The following is a 16,753-nucleotide window of genomic DNA, read 5'->3' on the forward strand; positions in this document are numbered from 1 at the left end:
TTTGGTATTGTCAATAAACTCTCTGAGGGTACACAAATGAATGTGAAAAATCAAAATAATAATTCACCATTGTTTTAAGTACAACTTTGTTGAGTCGTAATAGAATTTCATCCCTATGATGCAGAAAAAAACAGCCAAATCAGTTAAACCACTGGCACACAACCATTCACAGGAAAACGGGAACCCAGCTGCTGACTCCACTTAACCATGGCTCTTTGGAGAAATTGGGAGATCTGGATACCACAAAAGGAGACCAGGAGGGCTGTGAGCAGAGCTATGTGTGGAGAGACAAACAACTTAAGAAAAACATGCCTGGTTGAAAAGCATTTGGTTCAGCTTAAGCTCATCTGCAGAAGACTTTTGGCTCACAAGAGAGTTATGAGAAAATGTGAGGAAAAGAGACTGACTGATCGTGGGAGAAACTGAATGCACATCTACCCTTTTCAGGAAAGACTGTCTTTTTCCTTCTCTCTTTTACTAGCTAGGTGATAATTAAAATACATCTATGCAGAAGAAAACTTCTATCTCCCTGAATAAGAGAAGCCTTGAAGTCCTGGGAATTCTTGAAAGTGTTAAACAACCTTTATGTGACACAAAGCAATTTTTAACTTGTCAGTGCCTATAGACAGAATAAAGGACTTATTTTGGATTTCCTCAAAATTAGTATAGTCTTGCAGTTATTCAGAACTCTGAAAAGGATGAGAACCAGAGGTCAGGATGATCAAAAGTTCAGTGTCCTGAAGGGATGAATAGGGGTGCTACAAAGGTTTTTAGGGATGGTGGTTTATTGGCAGTGAAAATAATGGTAGGGGATGTCTTAGCTGGCACATAGAAAGAGTGTTCTGTGCTGTGACAAAAGCTTGTGGGGCCAGCCTCAACTGGGAGCTACATAACAGCTGTCACTCTGCATGTCTGGCTGACTGGCTCAAGACTGAATTAAACATCCCTTGGCCTGTGCTTCCATTTCTAATGGAATATTTATGTGGCAGCTTTCAGATTCATCTCCTGCAGCAGGGGTAGCCTGTAGGCAGGCTCACTGTCATGGGAGAATGCTCTTCATCCCAGCAGCAGCTCCTGCACCAGAGGGAGAACAGCCTCCATGCTCAGGACACTGCACTGAGGCAAGGTGAAATGCAAGACTTTCAATCTTGCCAGTGGTGGTAACCCCTCAGCATGTTTATTCCTACTGACCTGCCAGTGCATTCCAACAGCAGAGTTTCCTAAGCCAGATGTTAGCTCAGGATTTCAGGTGGGTGACCTGCAGGTCATAACCTAGATGTGTGTGTTTTTCAGAAGTATCTTTCCTACCCTCCTGTTTGGTAGGCAGGCAGACCGTTTCTTGTTACTACAAATTGCTTTTATGGTGTTTTGTTCCAGCTGTTCTGTCATACCAGGAAGTTTTTCTCACCTGACTCAGGAGAGATGGGAACTCTGTTTGAAACAGGCTGTGAGAAACATGCAAATAACCTCATCCAGGCTTGGATGTGAATTTTCATTTCTCCAAAAGGTAATCTTTCAAACTGGGGCTTTTGCTCTGTCCTTGAAAGAGACAGGAGCTAGTTGCAGAACGCAGATCTGTAGGAAAGTTTTCAACATCCTGCTGTGTGATGGCCTATACCTTGGATTTAATTTCAGGTCACTTTCTAGCACTGGGTATTTAATTTCTCATCTGTCCTATGAGTCCTACTTTACTTTACAATTGTTGATGCCTCTGAAAGCTCCTGCCAACAGTTTGCCATCTGTTTTAAACTAAAACCATTTAGTTTCTCTTGATGTGAGACAAAACCATCTGATACGAAAATATGAACAGTAGGTGGCCAGCTTATCACTTTTTAATGTACATGCAAACTCACAAACAGTATGCAGGGGCTTTGGTAATGTTCACCATCCATAGCTCCTTCCAGAGAGCCTCATTCAAGGCTAAGTGCAGTCATCTCCTAGATGTGCAGGATAATGACTCATCTTCAGCACAAGAGACTGTTCCTTCATCATCACTACTGTTCATTTAAAATGTGTGTGGAACTGTAAGAAAACTTTGTTTTCTTGTTTGAAAGTATTCTAACTTTTCTTAACTTATGAGTCTTTAAAATGTTTGTGCTTTGTGCTCCTGGATGTTCCTTAAGTGCCCCTGGTGTGAGTGGAGAGGGAAATGACTGCTCTTATGAGCATTCTCATTTCTCTCATTCTCTTATGAGACAAATGAGGACTGTCAGGTGAAAATAGCAGGCGATGGATTAAAAACAAGATGTAGTTCTTGTGTATGGCACTCCTGGCCAAAACTTGGCTGTAAATAGTTTAGGGGATTCAAGTGGACACAGGAAAAGTTAGTGAAGAGAACTACATTGTGAGGCATTCTTAGATGTGAAAACAACATCCATCTCAGGAAGATGGAGGCTGGGAAGCACATGACAGAGATGTTGCTGCGTGTTTGACTTCTGATATTCCTCCCTAGAATATCTCTTCTGTCCACTCTCAGGACCCAGAGGTCTTTGATCAGCACTAGCACAGACTAGAGACATGGGGTGGGATGCTGGAGGCATGAACTGTGGTACAGCTTTGCTGTCATCAGGGGGAAGAAAGTTTTCCCTGTGATGAACTGACAGTGACTGCCATGTGACAAAGAAATATTCTCCAATACTGCTTAGACTGAAAGCAGCCTCAGTTTTCAAAAGTGCCTTTCATTACTTCAGGCCATTTTCTCAAATTACGGATCTAAAATGGAGGCACCAGTGAATTACTTCATATCAAAAATACACATTTCAGTTGAGATGAATCAACATGAAGCAACAGAGAAATCAATAATGATGCCTCATAAGAGCCAAAATCTGTAGGAACTCTGTTTTGTAATGGTACTGGTTCTTAGCTGAAATAGTGTCTCACCGTTTGAACCACTCCAGCACTGGGGGAAAAGACCTCAAAGCAAGTCTCAAATGAATTAATTTTTCTGTACCTCTTATGTAAGACTACCTGCTGGTACAGCTGGAACAAGAATCAGGACCAAAACAGAATGTGAGGAGGGCACTAAGGCAGCCCTGAAGGGATGAGGGAAAGTTAGGAAGCAGTGGCAGGAGCTGGGGTGGAAGAAAAGGAAGCAAGAAGAGCAACTGACTAGAAATTTACAGAGAAGCAGAAAAGTCTCCAGAAATCATGCTCGTTCAGAAAAAGGATATATCCTGGGAAAGTAACTGTATAAGAGAAGAGGCAGATGAATCTGTAGCCTGTTGCATTGTGCTAAAATGGAAAGGCCACAGTTTGCAAGTCCTGGTCACTTAGGAACCAGGTCAGATCTGTGGTTCAGCAAGATACTGAACTCTGTGTTTCTACTGTACTTTTTAAAGTGATCTAATGACTTAAGGGAATATTTTTCAATACTTATCATGGGGGGATTTAGGAGTACACAGCTCAGTTCCTCTCAAACACTCTTATGCTCCCAAATTAAGCTCTCTTGAAATCTCCCTAGTAACCATTATTTATAATACAGCCCAATTCTAACAGTTGCATCTTAATTTTTCCTTTTCATTTATGAAATATTAGTGATCATTTTAGCTGCTTGAAAGATAAAGGACAATAGTACAAATTGTATTTCTTCCAACTTGCTTTTTTATAATTAGTTCCCAGCCGGCCTTTTTCGTCATTCCTGAAATGTAACTGAACCAGTGATAGAGAGAAGAAGGAAACAAAAGAAAATCAAAGCTGTGTTTGATCATTATTGGAGTATGTATCAATCCTAAACCAAATGCTTCTGGCAGCTTCCAAAAAAAGGGATACAAAGAGAGAAATTGTGTAAGGGGGGAGTCATCTGCAGATCACTGTTAACAATAATTAACAGTACAAAACAAGGGATTCTCATGGGAATATGCATGTTCCAAAGATAAGGTAATGGTGTTGTAGCTCTAGATTACATGAATTGATGCCTTGATCACAGCACTTCAGATAAGGCACTGACAAATCTGTGCTGCCACGGACACTTAGGAGAAAGAGGAGCAGTCGGTGCAGTTTCTGGGACCATTCTCAGTGTACAGATCCTGCACAGATGTGATGTCAATAAAAAGTTTTCTAATCCAACCCAAAACACACAGGGGGAAAATGAGAGTGCCTGCGCAGGACAGGGACCTTGCCTTGTTTCATTGGAGCTTCCACTCAGAGAAAACTGAGAACCAAATTGGACCAGACAACACTGTGACTATATCCACAACTTTTTAGTTTAAGAACAGTATATAGTCTCTAAAAGAAAAGACAAGCACTTCCCAAAGGAGCCTGGGTACCATTAGAGGTCAGGATTTAAAATGTTTTAACTTAAAACCTTGAATACCACCCCACTAGGAAACAAAAAGAAGCTTTTTTGTACACTAAAGGAAACTTTTTTTTAAAGGGAAATTATGTTTTAAGACAAACTTTTTACTGGATTTGTGACTCTAAATTTCTTGTATTTTTCTAAGACTTAATATTTTAGTCAGCCTGGTGGTTGCACCTTACTTTTCTGGATTTCCCATTTGGAAAGAGGATATATCTTTCCTTACATCTATGCAGAACACGCCAGACTTTCAGTTGTCTGCACATCACATGTCCCTCAGTCTGGTTATCCCAGCTCATTCCAGATGAAGTTCAGGTCTAGTGCAACCCCATGTAATCCCTACAGAGACTCACATATGAAATTGTGTGAGTGGAAACACAGTGGAAACTGATTCAATGGCCTATAAATTTCATATTGATAACCACTTTAATGTGAGCTAGATTATTTTCCCTATGTGTAAATTGAAAGAGCCAGTTCTGCAGTACCTTTTTATTCACTCTCCTATAGCAGATGAAAACATAGTTTGTTCTGATGATTGCAGTGTGAAAGACTCTTTTCCCAGTGGGCTTTACATGTAATCTCTCCAGATGGCCACTGTTAGCAGAGGGGAATAAAGTAGGAGTCCCCCCAGAACATGAAGTTCAGCTGTTTGCTGAATTTTCAAAGCACAGGATGATCCCGAGATCACTCACCTTTGCCTTGACACATTTTGTGCTGCACCTCTAAAGCCTGTCATTCACAGCTGCCATGCCTGACCTCACTGTACATTCAGTATGCAAACAGCTTCCTAGAAAACACAAGGAGTGAAAAAAAACACCCCAATTTTCTCATCATCATAAGCACATTTCAAATTAGCAATTTTACTGAGGGTATTTGATGAAAACTTCACTCTTAAACTCATGCGACTATTCCTCCTTCCCAACACCAAGATCATACTGAAGACTATTTTTAAATTGCTTTAAGCATTAGGAAGAGGAAAAGCACAAAAACATGAAGTATAAGGCCATAAGCCTTAGTTGTGCTTTCTTGCTCATACACATTTATGACACAAGTTTTTCAGAAAGGCAGAGAGGCAGTGTGTGATGCAGGATATTCTACCTAGGCAAAATCAGAACACTTCTCAAAGATTTCCATTTGATAGTTATGAACTGAATTGCAAGTAGTAATTAGCCAAGAAAAAAAAATTTGAAATTTAGGCCGCTTCTAGTCAGATAAAAGTTAAACACATGCTTAGATTTAATGGGATACCTTGAAAAACCTACTTGTGTCAGCATGAATGGTTATATTATGCATATATTTACATTTAAGAATATATTTACTGTGGAACAGAAAACTTCAAGAAGTTCTTTTTAGTAAATTGTGATCCCATAAAGAAATAAAAGTTCTCCATGTGATAAAAGTGGTAAAACCCCCAAGTTTAGATTTGCTGCTAAGGCAGAAAACTGCCTTTCTTAAGTGTCACCAATACCTTGAATGTTAAAAATACCATGTAATCACCTTAATTTTCAAAATGTCTGCAAAAGCATCATAGTGAAGACATGTGGGAGGAAAGGTCTGGTCAGATGAACACTCCTTTTTCACTTTACACAGAATTTGAAGCCAAACACTTTTTGGAGGTATGGAGCACAAGGATAAGAAACAGTGCTTTACAGACTGCAGCACAGGTTAATAAATGATAGAAGCAACAAAAAAGGAACCTTGCAGCAGGAGCAGGTGAGAACTGGAGCAAGCTGCAACATCTCCATCCTTGGATAATTTTGAAACTAATCTCTGCCAGAGACAGTTAGACTGCAAAATCTCATTTTATGGAGCTGTGCTTTGAAAAAATTTGAACCCAAGGCCTCCAGAGAACCCCTTCCAACCTGAGTTATTAGGTGATTGAGATGTTGACATCAAGCAAGTAAGGGAGAACCAAGTAAAGGAATGTAAGATAATGCAGTAGTAGTGAGTGAAATGGAGGATGAGTTGCTGTGAAGGTGGTGGATTGATGGCCATAGACTTCATTATTGAGAAGAGCACGAGATATCTGAAATTATCCCCTTTGGGTTCCTGAAACTAAGCAGTATGTGCCAGGTGGGATTTTCTGAAGTGCTTAGATGTCTTTTGTTGGGATTCGTGTAAAGACACCCCTCTTCAAATGTCTTTAAATGTATTTGGGACTCATTGGTCATGTGGAGACTGCTGGAATCTTCCTTGCTCTTAGACTCAGGTACTGGTATTAGCATAACTTGAAGTGTAGAAGTAAACTCAAGATTGCTGACTTTGGTTCTCCAGCATGAGGTCACACACAACTAAAAGTGGTCCTAGGGATGTGTCCAGAGCAAACTTTCACCACCTACAGAGGTGTTTCCCTGGATCATTCTGGCATGCTTTTAGGAATGGCCCAAATTCTGATTGAAGTTAAAAAAAAAAAGTAAAAAATAAAATAAAAAAAAATTACATTAATGTGTAAGATGTTGAGTAATGGTAGGAAATAATTTTAAGAATCTCACTTGAAGCTTCTATTTTGGGATCAATTGCTACTGGTGAATTAATGTAGAAAAATACTGGGAGTATTTTCAAAAACTGACAACAAAATTTTGCTCTGACCTTATTCAAGTGCCATTTGATCTACTTAGTAATAGACCAAGCCTATACAGGTATCCATGAAAAGCTTTTTTTTACATAAATCCATCAAATAAACCATCCCAACATGAGCATAACTAATCAGTATTGCATCATCCAGTTGGGGAAACAGAAGCTGAACTGCGTTACTATGGTAACTGTTCTCTGTTTGACTACACACTTGGGAGCATTACATTCTGAAAAAGACAATTTGCATCATTTTTGGCCCATAAAATCCTCTCTCTTCCTGTTTTAAAGAGGGAATTTAATGCAAATATGCCAAGAGAAAAGCTGATGCTACCCTTCTAAAGTGTCCTCAACATCACATTGGGTAGCCTTGGACATAATTAATTGTAAGTGGAATGTGAAGGAATGGTATGCCAAAAATCTTTAACATAATTTCTAATCATCCCTTATGCCAATCTCTCCATCCTGCCAATATAAGCTAATGATCCTAGGGGTGGGATTTGATGTACTCTGGCACCTGAAAGAAACAATCATTTTTTTGAAACTGCAGTTTTTGGAAATAAAAATGTGAGAACTCTTAATAGAACTTACCAACTCCATGATCACTTGTTGAAGACTGTTTGACAACAAAAATCATTGTGTGTTCCAGGAGAGAATGGTAGCCTTATCCAGGGAGGAGACAAAACATCCAATTCACCAGTATATCCCCACCTGTGTTTTACTGTGAGCAAACTTTCCTCCCTTTTTTTCTCCCTCTTACAGTAGTCCATCCTCTTGCTCACTTGACCAGCTGAATGGTCAGATTCCTACCAAAACTGTGTACCTGGTTATATGGAAATGGTTATATCCTGAACCATGCAGACAGGTTACTGAATCTGAAAATCTGCTCATTCAGGTGCACATGCCAGGTAGCAAAGAGCAGCAGAGCTGCTTTGAAGTCAGGATGAGAGCTTGGATCAGAACTAACTTCTCTGGAGATCTAATCCCTGTACTGCACAGTCCTGGGAGACAGGTCAAGATTCAAACACCCTGCCCAAAAATAGAGTTGGTGTTACTGAGGGGGAAGCTGTGTGTGTTTTCAAAACCACATTTACCTCCTTTTTGCTTAATACTGGGGCTCTGTGTTTAGTCCAGCAACGATGAATATCCCAACATCTGAGCAGCTGGGAAGCCCTGAAAGGAACCAAGTACCACTTGCCAGAAGAACACCCTCAGCTTGAACTGACTCAAGACTGCATACAAAGATTACATGGACACTAGGTATGTTTGCCTTGCAAGCCATCAACTTCTTTTCAGTGTAGCTGCAGCCACTATGTACAGCAGAAAAAATTAGTAATTCTCATCAGTTGCATAAGAGTTCTACAAGGTTGTCTTACTCTAGTTTCTGTCCCGGTCTCTGTTACAAGCAGACTGGCTCCACATTTTGTGTGCTAACTTCTAAACCTTAGCTGCAACTCTAGTGGTGACAGCTCCTGGGGAAATGTGAGCCACTGTCACTGTCTTAAGCCGGCACCAAGGAGGGTAGGTACCCTCTGCACCACCGTGGCAGCTCTGGGAGGCTCCAAGAAGCCACATTTCCTCTAACTCTACTTCCCATCCTGTCTACATTAGACACCAAATTGGGAAGCTCTCCCCAGTTAAAAATGCATAAACACTTCATGTCCCAGGGCTATCTGAATAGAGATGCTAGCATCTGATAAAATTGCAAAGGAAGAGGTAGTTGATGCACAGCTGATGAAAACAAGAACTGGAACAGAGCACTCCAAAGAGGAGAGCCATATCTGGGTTCAACTTCCAAAGTTTAAAGAATTCTGAATATAACAAACTGTGGGACATCACCTGACTTATCCTTGATAACACCAGCAAGATACCCGGAGCATTCACCTCGTTGCCTAATTGCCGGACTGGTGAAAATAGATGTCCAGGTGTTGCCACTGGTGCTGAATAGATCACACAGACACAGCTCGAGGTGTGGTGAAAGGAAGAGAAAGTTTATTTTTCCTCCCAGGATTTGTAGGTTTCTGACCATGGCCAGGGATTGGATGGTCAGGATAACACTTTCCCACTCCACTGGCCATGAGAGATGCCCATCACAAGATGTGCAACAGAAAGAATGTACACATATCTGTGTTTACAGTTACTGTCCTGGGAAAGTCTTAGAAAACTATGTCAGCAAGCTCAGAAGCTGAGTTTTCAGGGTGACATCCAGGTTTCTACACGTGACTGTGCGTGGCTACATTTGTTTCCTCCTGGTGCATCCAGCCTGAAACTTCTCCTCACTGAGCACGACACAGCCCCTGGAGCACAGGTTACCAGCTGCACCCTGGAGAGCCTCTGCTATGTACTCCATACTGCCCCAGTTGCTTATATCCCTAATCCAACAAGCAATTAAGCTCTGAAGCAGGAATTTCTGTGAAGAGCTCAAGGTAAAAACTGAAAAGGAATATCAGTGTTGGTTCTTGTCTCTGTTCCCTTGCTGTGGGCATCCTTGCTGTCTTCTGGCTTCTTGCTGTCTTGATGACTGCTGTGTCCAGGCTTTCTGTACAACCACAATGTAGCCTGACTGTCCCTCTGACTGCTGGGGCACTTGACAAAAGAGTGTGTTTTAGGCAAGTTTTTATGCAAGTTCATACATTCAGACAACAAGGAGGTGTCTGGTTCCTCACCCAGCTACAGTATTGCCCCTTGGTGTATGACTTTCAGCATTACACCTTCTTGACTTCCATTCAGCAGAACACTTAAACTCTAGGTCTGCATTTGGTTTTGCAGCTGAATCTTGTTTTATCTTTTTAAATTATTTTTTTAAAAACCCCAAAGGTCTACTTGGCAATACTAAAAAATTTCCAAAAATTTTCTGTTTTGCTGAATTGTTCCTGTAAAAATAAAGTAGAAAAAATATTTTAACCAATGTCTGTTTTGTCATCTTAAAGTATAGGGTGCTTATTTTTCTGTTTAGAAGAATTTTGTTTGAGAGAATAAGAGGAAAAAAGTCTAGTGGAATGTCCTGCTTGGAGCATCAGGAGGCCGCTCTCCCTAAATAAGGAAGAAGGCAAGCCTGGCTAACTCTGAGGCTGCCCCAAAGTGATATTTTTGCAGCTTTTTTTCCCATGATGATATAAACATAGAAGAGCATGTCACCCTGTCATCTGGTAGGACATAGAAAAGTCCTGAAAAATATCACAGGTCAATTTTTTTTCAAAGCGGTTTCTTCCAAGTGTAGCTGACAAAAACTTTTTTACATCTGTCTGTTTTCTAAGGCACATGTAAAAGTATTCTTTTGAAAATCTCTCCTTCAGCTCTAAAAGGAAGAACTAACCATTCAGCCAGTATCAGAGCTACTTGTACACAGCAAAAGAATACTAAATTAACCATTTGCTATTTTGAAATCATGAGTATAATTCTTACCAAGACTTCTTAGGCTTGATAAAAAATTTATTTTCAAATTAAATTGCATCTCTGCTCATTATCTCATTTCTCCTCATTGTCAATGTGCAACAGATATTTTGCCTGTTGAGAAAAATCCATCAACTCCTGGTGCTGCTCATCTTCACCCTCATTCACCATGCTCACGGTGACTCAGTACTGAGTTACCCTGAATGTAAACAAAGTGCCTTCGATGCTGTGAGTTGATGAATTTCTCTGATATGCTGATGATGTGTTATCCTCCTAGTCACTGTGGCAAGTCATGTGATTTTATGTGCTATGTCTATAACACCAGCCTGTTCCCACAAGCATTGATGACAGCCAGGAACAGGGAACCTGTTTGCATTAAATCAGGAGTGTGTTGAAGTCTGTCACTTCAAGTGACTCTGACTCTCGGAGCTCTCTTCTTCATTGAGTGTCTGAAAAATGATTGGTCTTGCCACCCATTGACATGGCAGGTGTTACACCACAGTATATCAATGAAGAGATTCCAGTTCTGCTGGTTTTACCATATGAGGGTTTTCTGGGCCACAAAAAGTTTTTGGAGGGAAGTTCCTTGCCTTCAAAGTAGCTGTCAACCACAATGGCCCAAATACCATTTTTACTTTTGAGTAATATTTTTCTTGCATGGCTATAATTTTGATGAACAGATGAGAAAAGATAAGCAAGCAGGAACACCAGGTAAGAATGTTAACCTAGGAGGGATGAAGCCTAGATTCAGTCTTTGTTCCAGGAATTTTTTTTGCAATTTAAATAAAAGACTGAATCAAATGCAGAATAGGTAGGATCCTACCCTCTTTAATTTCAGGGTCTCTTTTGGTATGGCTCCAGGTCTGGTCCAGATAATATTCTCCAGTGCAGCATCACCCTGTGGGAGGCCTAAATTCTGCATACAGACAGAACCCAAGAGGCCCAAGCACAAGGTGGATGAGGGGACAACTACTGACAGCTACAGAGAAGTCTGGGTTTTGTTTCTGGTCACTAGGTGATGTATGGAGGGAGTTGGTGAGTATTAGAGGCAAACAAATCAGTAGTTATAGAAATATTGTTCCTGCTTTTTTTAAATCTTGACCTTCTTACTATCTCCCAATTATTTTGATTTTCCTTGGCTGTGATTCTTGGGCATATTTTCTATACTGTAGAAAGTGTCTCTGTGCTGTTTTATGTAGCTAGACCATGTTGTGCCCTGGCTTCCTGCATGCTCTGAAGTTGTTAATTGTCATGCTGAGCATGAGGTTTGTAGACTCTGTATCAGATTGCCTTTATACACTCTAGATGTGGTACATGAATGAGCTAAAGAAGACAGGGAAAATGATATTTTACATTCTAACAGGCTGTGAAATCCAAATCTAGCATGAGAGAAACCACGAAGACTGAAAGCTTGCAACAAACGTGGTTTCTTGAAACATCTCATGACCTCATCTTCAAAAAAATATTCTATACCATTTCAGAAGAAATTGTCATCAGATGTAAGATAACAGATTAACTTTTGCTGACTTTAGTCACAAAACACTGTGTTCCCCTGAGCTCAGTCTTGCTTTCTTGGCTTCCCTCAGGTCTGTAGGAATTGGCTGAGACAAATGCATTTATCTAACTGTTCCCAGTCAGACCATGAGAGTGTGTATTAACACAGAGTGTCATGTTAATCCTCATGTAGTCTTTCCTCAGCTAGTGATAGCTCCAAATCAGATTATTGTACAAAAATGTAGTGCTTTGAAATGCTTTTCTACATGGCTTATGTTAATTCCATTATAATGGACCACAATCACACAAGTGTGATGGTAATATTTTTCACTGCTGTTGAAGATATCTTGGCACAGGCCCAGAAAAAATGCTTCTCCAGACACAAACAGATACCAGCTCTTACAGTCTTGATAAGAATAAACATTCTATACTCTTCTGTAAAAATGTAGCAGTGAAAGATTATTGAGACAAACATTAGAAATGGCTGTAGGTTTGGGGGGGGCAGGGAGGGATTTGGTTGGGTTTTTTTACATATGCAACACATCTTAATGATGTATTGAATAAGGATTGCTCTCATAGGTCTGTGAGGGGAAGCAACCCAGATAGTGAATGAAAATTCTCTTCGTGCTGATAGAGAATAAGACTGAAATAACTCATATAGTATCTAGCTAGGCTGAAATAATGTCAAAGGATTGTCAAGAGTCATCAATAGCACCTTAGCAAGGGACAGAAGCTCACCAGCTTATGCTGAGCAACACAGAACTTTTACGAGACAGGGAATTAATATTGTGTGCAGAAAATAACACAGTATATGAAACTAAATGGAGATAAAAATACACAACCTGCTTTTAAATTAATGTATGATAACATGTCACTTCATACACTTAAGTATTTTGTGGCACCATTTTCTTGTTTCAAAGCCTTTTCAAAATGAGGAAACTGAGGCAACAATGAAAATGAAAATGAGATGACTTGTCCACATTTGTTCAGTTGGTAATTTTGGGTCCCATAGACCACTGTTGGGACAAAAAGCTTTCTTCTAAAAATACCCAGGGTATTGCTTTGAAGGACCGTCATAATTTTTATTAAGTTCAAACATTAAAGGAAAGCATGCCCATACTGAGGGCACAAATCCAGGAAAGTCCATGTCCTAAATGGGGTGATGGGAGAAATGAGCAGAGGTTGAGGCTTGGGTCCTTCAATTAATTGCTCAAGCAAGGCATAGAAGAATTGCATTACACCAAAGGGCACAAGCGGAAGAGAGCAGATGTATGAGAGATTTAGAATTACTTGAGTTGAGGTCTGTGATGACTGAATTATTCTCTGTCTAAAGATGAAAGTATTTCCTAACCTTCTGTTTATGACTGCTTACTATTGAGCTTACTAGCAAACTTGAAACATGTTAGACAGAAAGTTGACCTCTTCTGTCATTGATTTAGTCACCTGTCTAGCCTTACAGAACCCCAACAGTTTGCAAAATAACAGTTTCCATATCTTAATTTCTTTGGTTTTTTGCTCATTGTTTCATTTTGGTTTATCTTTTGATGATATTCCAAGACTGATTTGATTAAATCAGTGCAAGGAGAATATGAGAGGAAGAGATTAATTATTGTTTTTCTCTGGGAAGGGTAGGCAATCAGCCTCATAAATCCAGAGGAACCTTGGGAATAACACAGAAGCAACTAAGGTTATCTATATTAAAGTCCATGGCTGCATATCTACTGCCTGGTTTATGTGAAAGCCAAGAATGCTGTGCAGACGCTGCAGGTAGAGTTTGAGACCAGAATGGGCTATGACAGTCACAATTCAGGTTCCATGCATGTTCCATCAGCTCCTGCTGGAGGGATTAAGAAACCTTGTGTCCCATAAATTTGCAGCCACACAATTTTACAGTGAAGATTCAGGAAATATATGATGGTGTACTGTTATTTGTCCTGGATATAGCAGACTCAGCATGTCTATGCCACAGCTGAATTTTTGTGTTTCAGTCTGTGCAAAGGGGTAGCAGATTTCTCCTTACTCCTTTCGTGCTATGAAGTTTTTATCTTGCCTTCACTGATGCACAGTCAAGGTTAGGGACGAGTAACATCACAGGAGTAGAGATGTTATCTTAACCTCTTTGTCCTTCAGTCCTTCTAAAAATGCAGGCCTGGAGGAGTAAGAGAAGAAAAGTGTGATTTGATCCAAAAGATGATGTAAGACATGCATATATTTCCCTTAGGTCAACAGATGACAGCTTTTTTAGACTATATACATTACAGCTGAAATGGAGAAAGGTACTAACAAAAAAATGGTTGAATATTTTCTTTCTGGTGCTGCAGTTTCATCATATTTTGCCCGAAACACTGTGTTTTCTGTTACTGTGATCAGGTATTGTATAACTGTGCAGCTATACAAAAACTTCCATCAGTTTCTAGTGGCATCCACAGGAAAATAGTTAAGAACATGTTTTCAAGGCTTTTTCTCTTTTTATTATTATATTTGTTAATCTGGTAATTGGAGAGGAAAGCCAAACCATCTTCCTGCTTGGGCAGATCAGGAATGCTCTAAATATCCTGCAGATGAAAATTGCCACTCACATACACATTGATATTCATCCTATCTGGAGTCTGTAAGTTAATGTGTGTTTCTAAACCTACCAGTAACAGAGAATAGATGCAGTCTGCACATGGAAATGCCACTGGGAGCCTGGGCCAGTGCTTAGGGAGGTGGTCGAGACAATGGATCAGTCATACAGCAGTAGGTGGGAAGGCAGAGGGGGAAATGACTTGGAGCTGTTTTCCCTATTATGTAAGTCCAAGCATGCTGGAGATTTTCCTCCTTGTGGAAGAACCTGGCTGCTGGGAAAGGTAGGCCTCCTCTGATGAGCAGTCAGTGCTGGAAACAGTCTTTTCCTCCTTGATTTTCTCCCAAAACTATGTTTTCTCGCTCTCTAAGAACAAGCACCTTGTGAAGCCTTTAGGAAATGGAAGCAGAAGAAAACCTCAGTTCAGCAAGAAATTTTGGGCTGACAAAATTAAATCGCTGAAGTGGGGTTGCGGCAGACTGAAGACAGCTCCCAGTGCCCTAGCAGACAGACCGAGCCCAGGAGCACGCTGTTCAAGGGACAAAATTGTGTTGTGTTTAGCTAGGACTGAGCTCTGAAGAGAGAAAGAGGCCATCTGGGATACACCCTAGTGGTGGAATTTTGAATTCTTCCCCCCAGACTGCCAGAGGACCTGCACACATTTATCTTTTGCTGACAGTCTGCATTTCAAGATTTAGCTATATAAAGACAAAGACCATGTACATACAGAACACTTTACTGGAAAAGGACTCTGTGAAGCAAAGGAAAATCTTCATGGCCATTAATTTCTTTTGAAACTGCAGTTAACACTGGTTTCAGCAGCAAAACTGTGACTATATTTACTTCATGAAAGCAAGACTAAGAAAAAGTAGACATGTATCATTCAGGAATTAAATCAATTTTCAAAACCTTGAGAATGTGGCTCTCCTAAAAATCTCGGAAAGTCAAATACTTCTTCCAAATATTGTAATTATAGAGTTAGGATTTTATGTAAATATTTTTTAATTCTTAAATAGTCATTGCTTTTCAGAGTACAAAACAAAAAAATTAAAAGCCACAATGAATCAAATCTTCTTCTATGAAGTAGAATCATCCTTATGCCTAAAAGGGGATAGAAATTTAGATATTTCAAATATTCTGACAAGTCAATTTGCAAATCCTTTGCAATTAAGTCCTCTCATTAATCAATTAATCATAATTAATTCTCATAATTAATCTCTAATTTTTATCTCAAATTGGAAAGAAAATTTCTTCTTCTCTTTTTGTGAAGAAAGAAATCTGAAGGAATGTTGGTTAAGGAATTTCAAAAACAATCAAGTATCTTTTTTCTCTTTGAAAGATTGCAAACCTCAGCAATACAAGATATGTGAGGAATGTGGGTTGTTTTCCCTTTGTTTTTTTAGCAAAGAAAAGTCCCTTTAAAAGGAGTTATAACTATGGCTCTGTTTGTAACACTGAACAAGTATTCCTATTTCCAAGTCTTGGTGGCTTTTGAATGTACCCACCCTTTGTTAAAATTACACCTCAGTGAATTTAGAGAGCCTAACTCTGTGTAAAATAATCCCCTTCTCCTAAATTATAATCCCTCTTTTTTCTTTCATGGAGTCTTTCAGGCATAAGGGTGAAGAGAGAAACTTAATCTCGTAAATTTAGGTGACAGAGAACTTTCAATATGTATCCAAGAAAGAGATTGATCAGAAGTAGCTAAGCAGTTCAGCTAAAAAAACAACCAAAGAAACAGAAAAAACCCACACCCAGATACTGGATTCCACTTCTGGTGAACTGGGGAGTCCTTCTTATTGGTTGCTTTAATGTATTTTGCAGATCTCTGTCTTCCTGTGGTGGAGAGTATCTATTATGAATGAGTGTTCTAGTGAGGTATTTTTCTTGAATTGCACTGATTCTCCTGACTATAATTTTTCAATGAGCTTCTGATTTTTTTTAGTTACTTCTGATTTTCTAACCACAGAAAGAATGCCAGAATTAGTCCAATTCAGCTCCAAACCTAACAAGTTCTTGACTTAACTCCTGATTTGCAAAAAATGTGAGATCAGGAAAATCTCACATACCCCCACCCAAACCAAACCACTTGTGACAGATTTTACCAAGGTCCTCATTGAGTATTCTTGGTGAAACTGGGAGAAGGATTTACTGATTCAGAATCTGACCCCAAAAAGAGAAGTAAAGACCAACTCAAGCAATTCTGACATTAAAGGATGTCTCCTTGCATTTCCTAGAGGTTTTTTAGATGTTACAGCAGATTAAATTGTAATGTATGTTCCCATAGTAACTACATTTTTCTTAGTCAGTTTTGTTCCTGCGTACTTTTTGAGCTTAAATGCAATAATAATGAAACATACCATACCATTCAAGCCTAACTGAGGGGGTGGGGAAAAAAAATTAAAATGTTTTAAAAACAAAGAGAGAAGAGGGAC

This window comes from Poecile atricapillus, chromosome 4 (assembly GCF_030490865.1).
Source record: "Poecile atricapillus isolate bPoeAtr1 chromosome 4, bPoeAtr1.hap1, whole genome shotgun sequence".
Taxonomy (NCBI): domain Eukaryota; kingdom Metazoa; phylum Chordata; class Aves; order Passeriformes; family Paridae; genus Poecile; species Poecile atricapillus.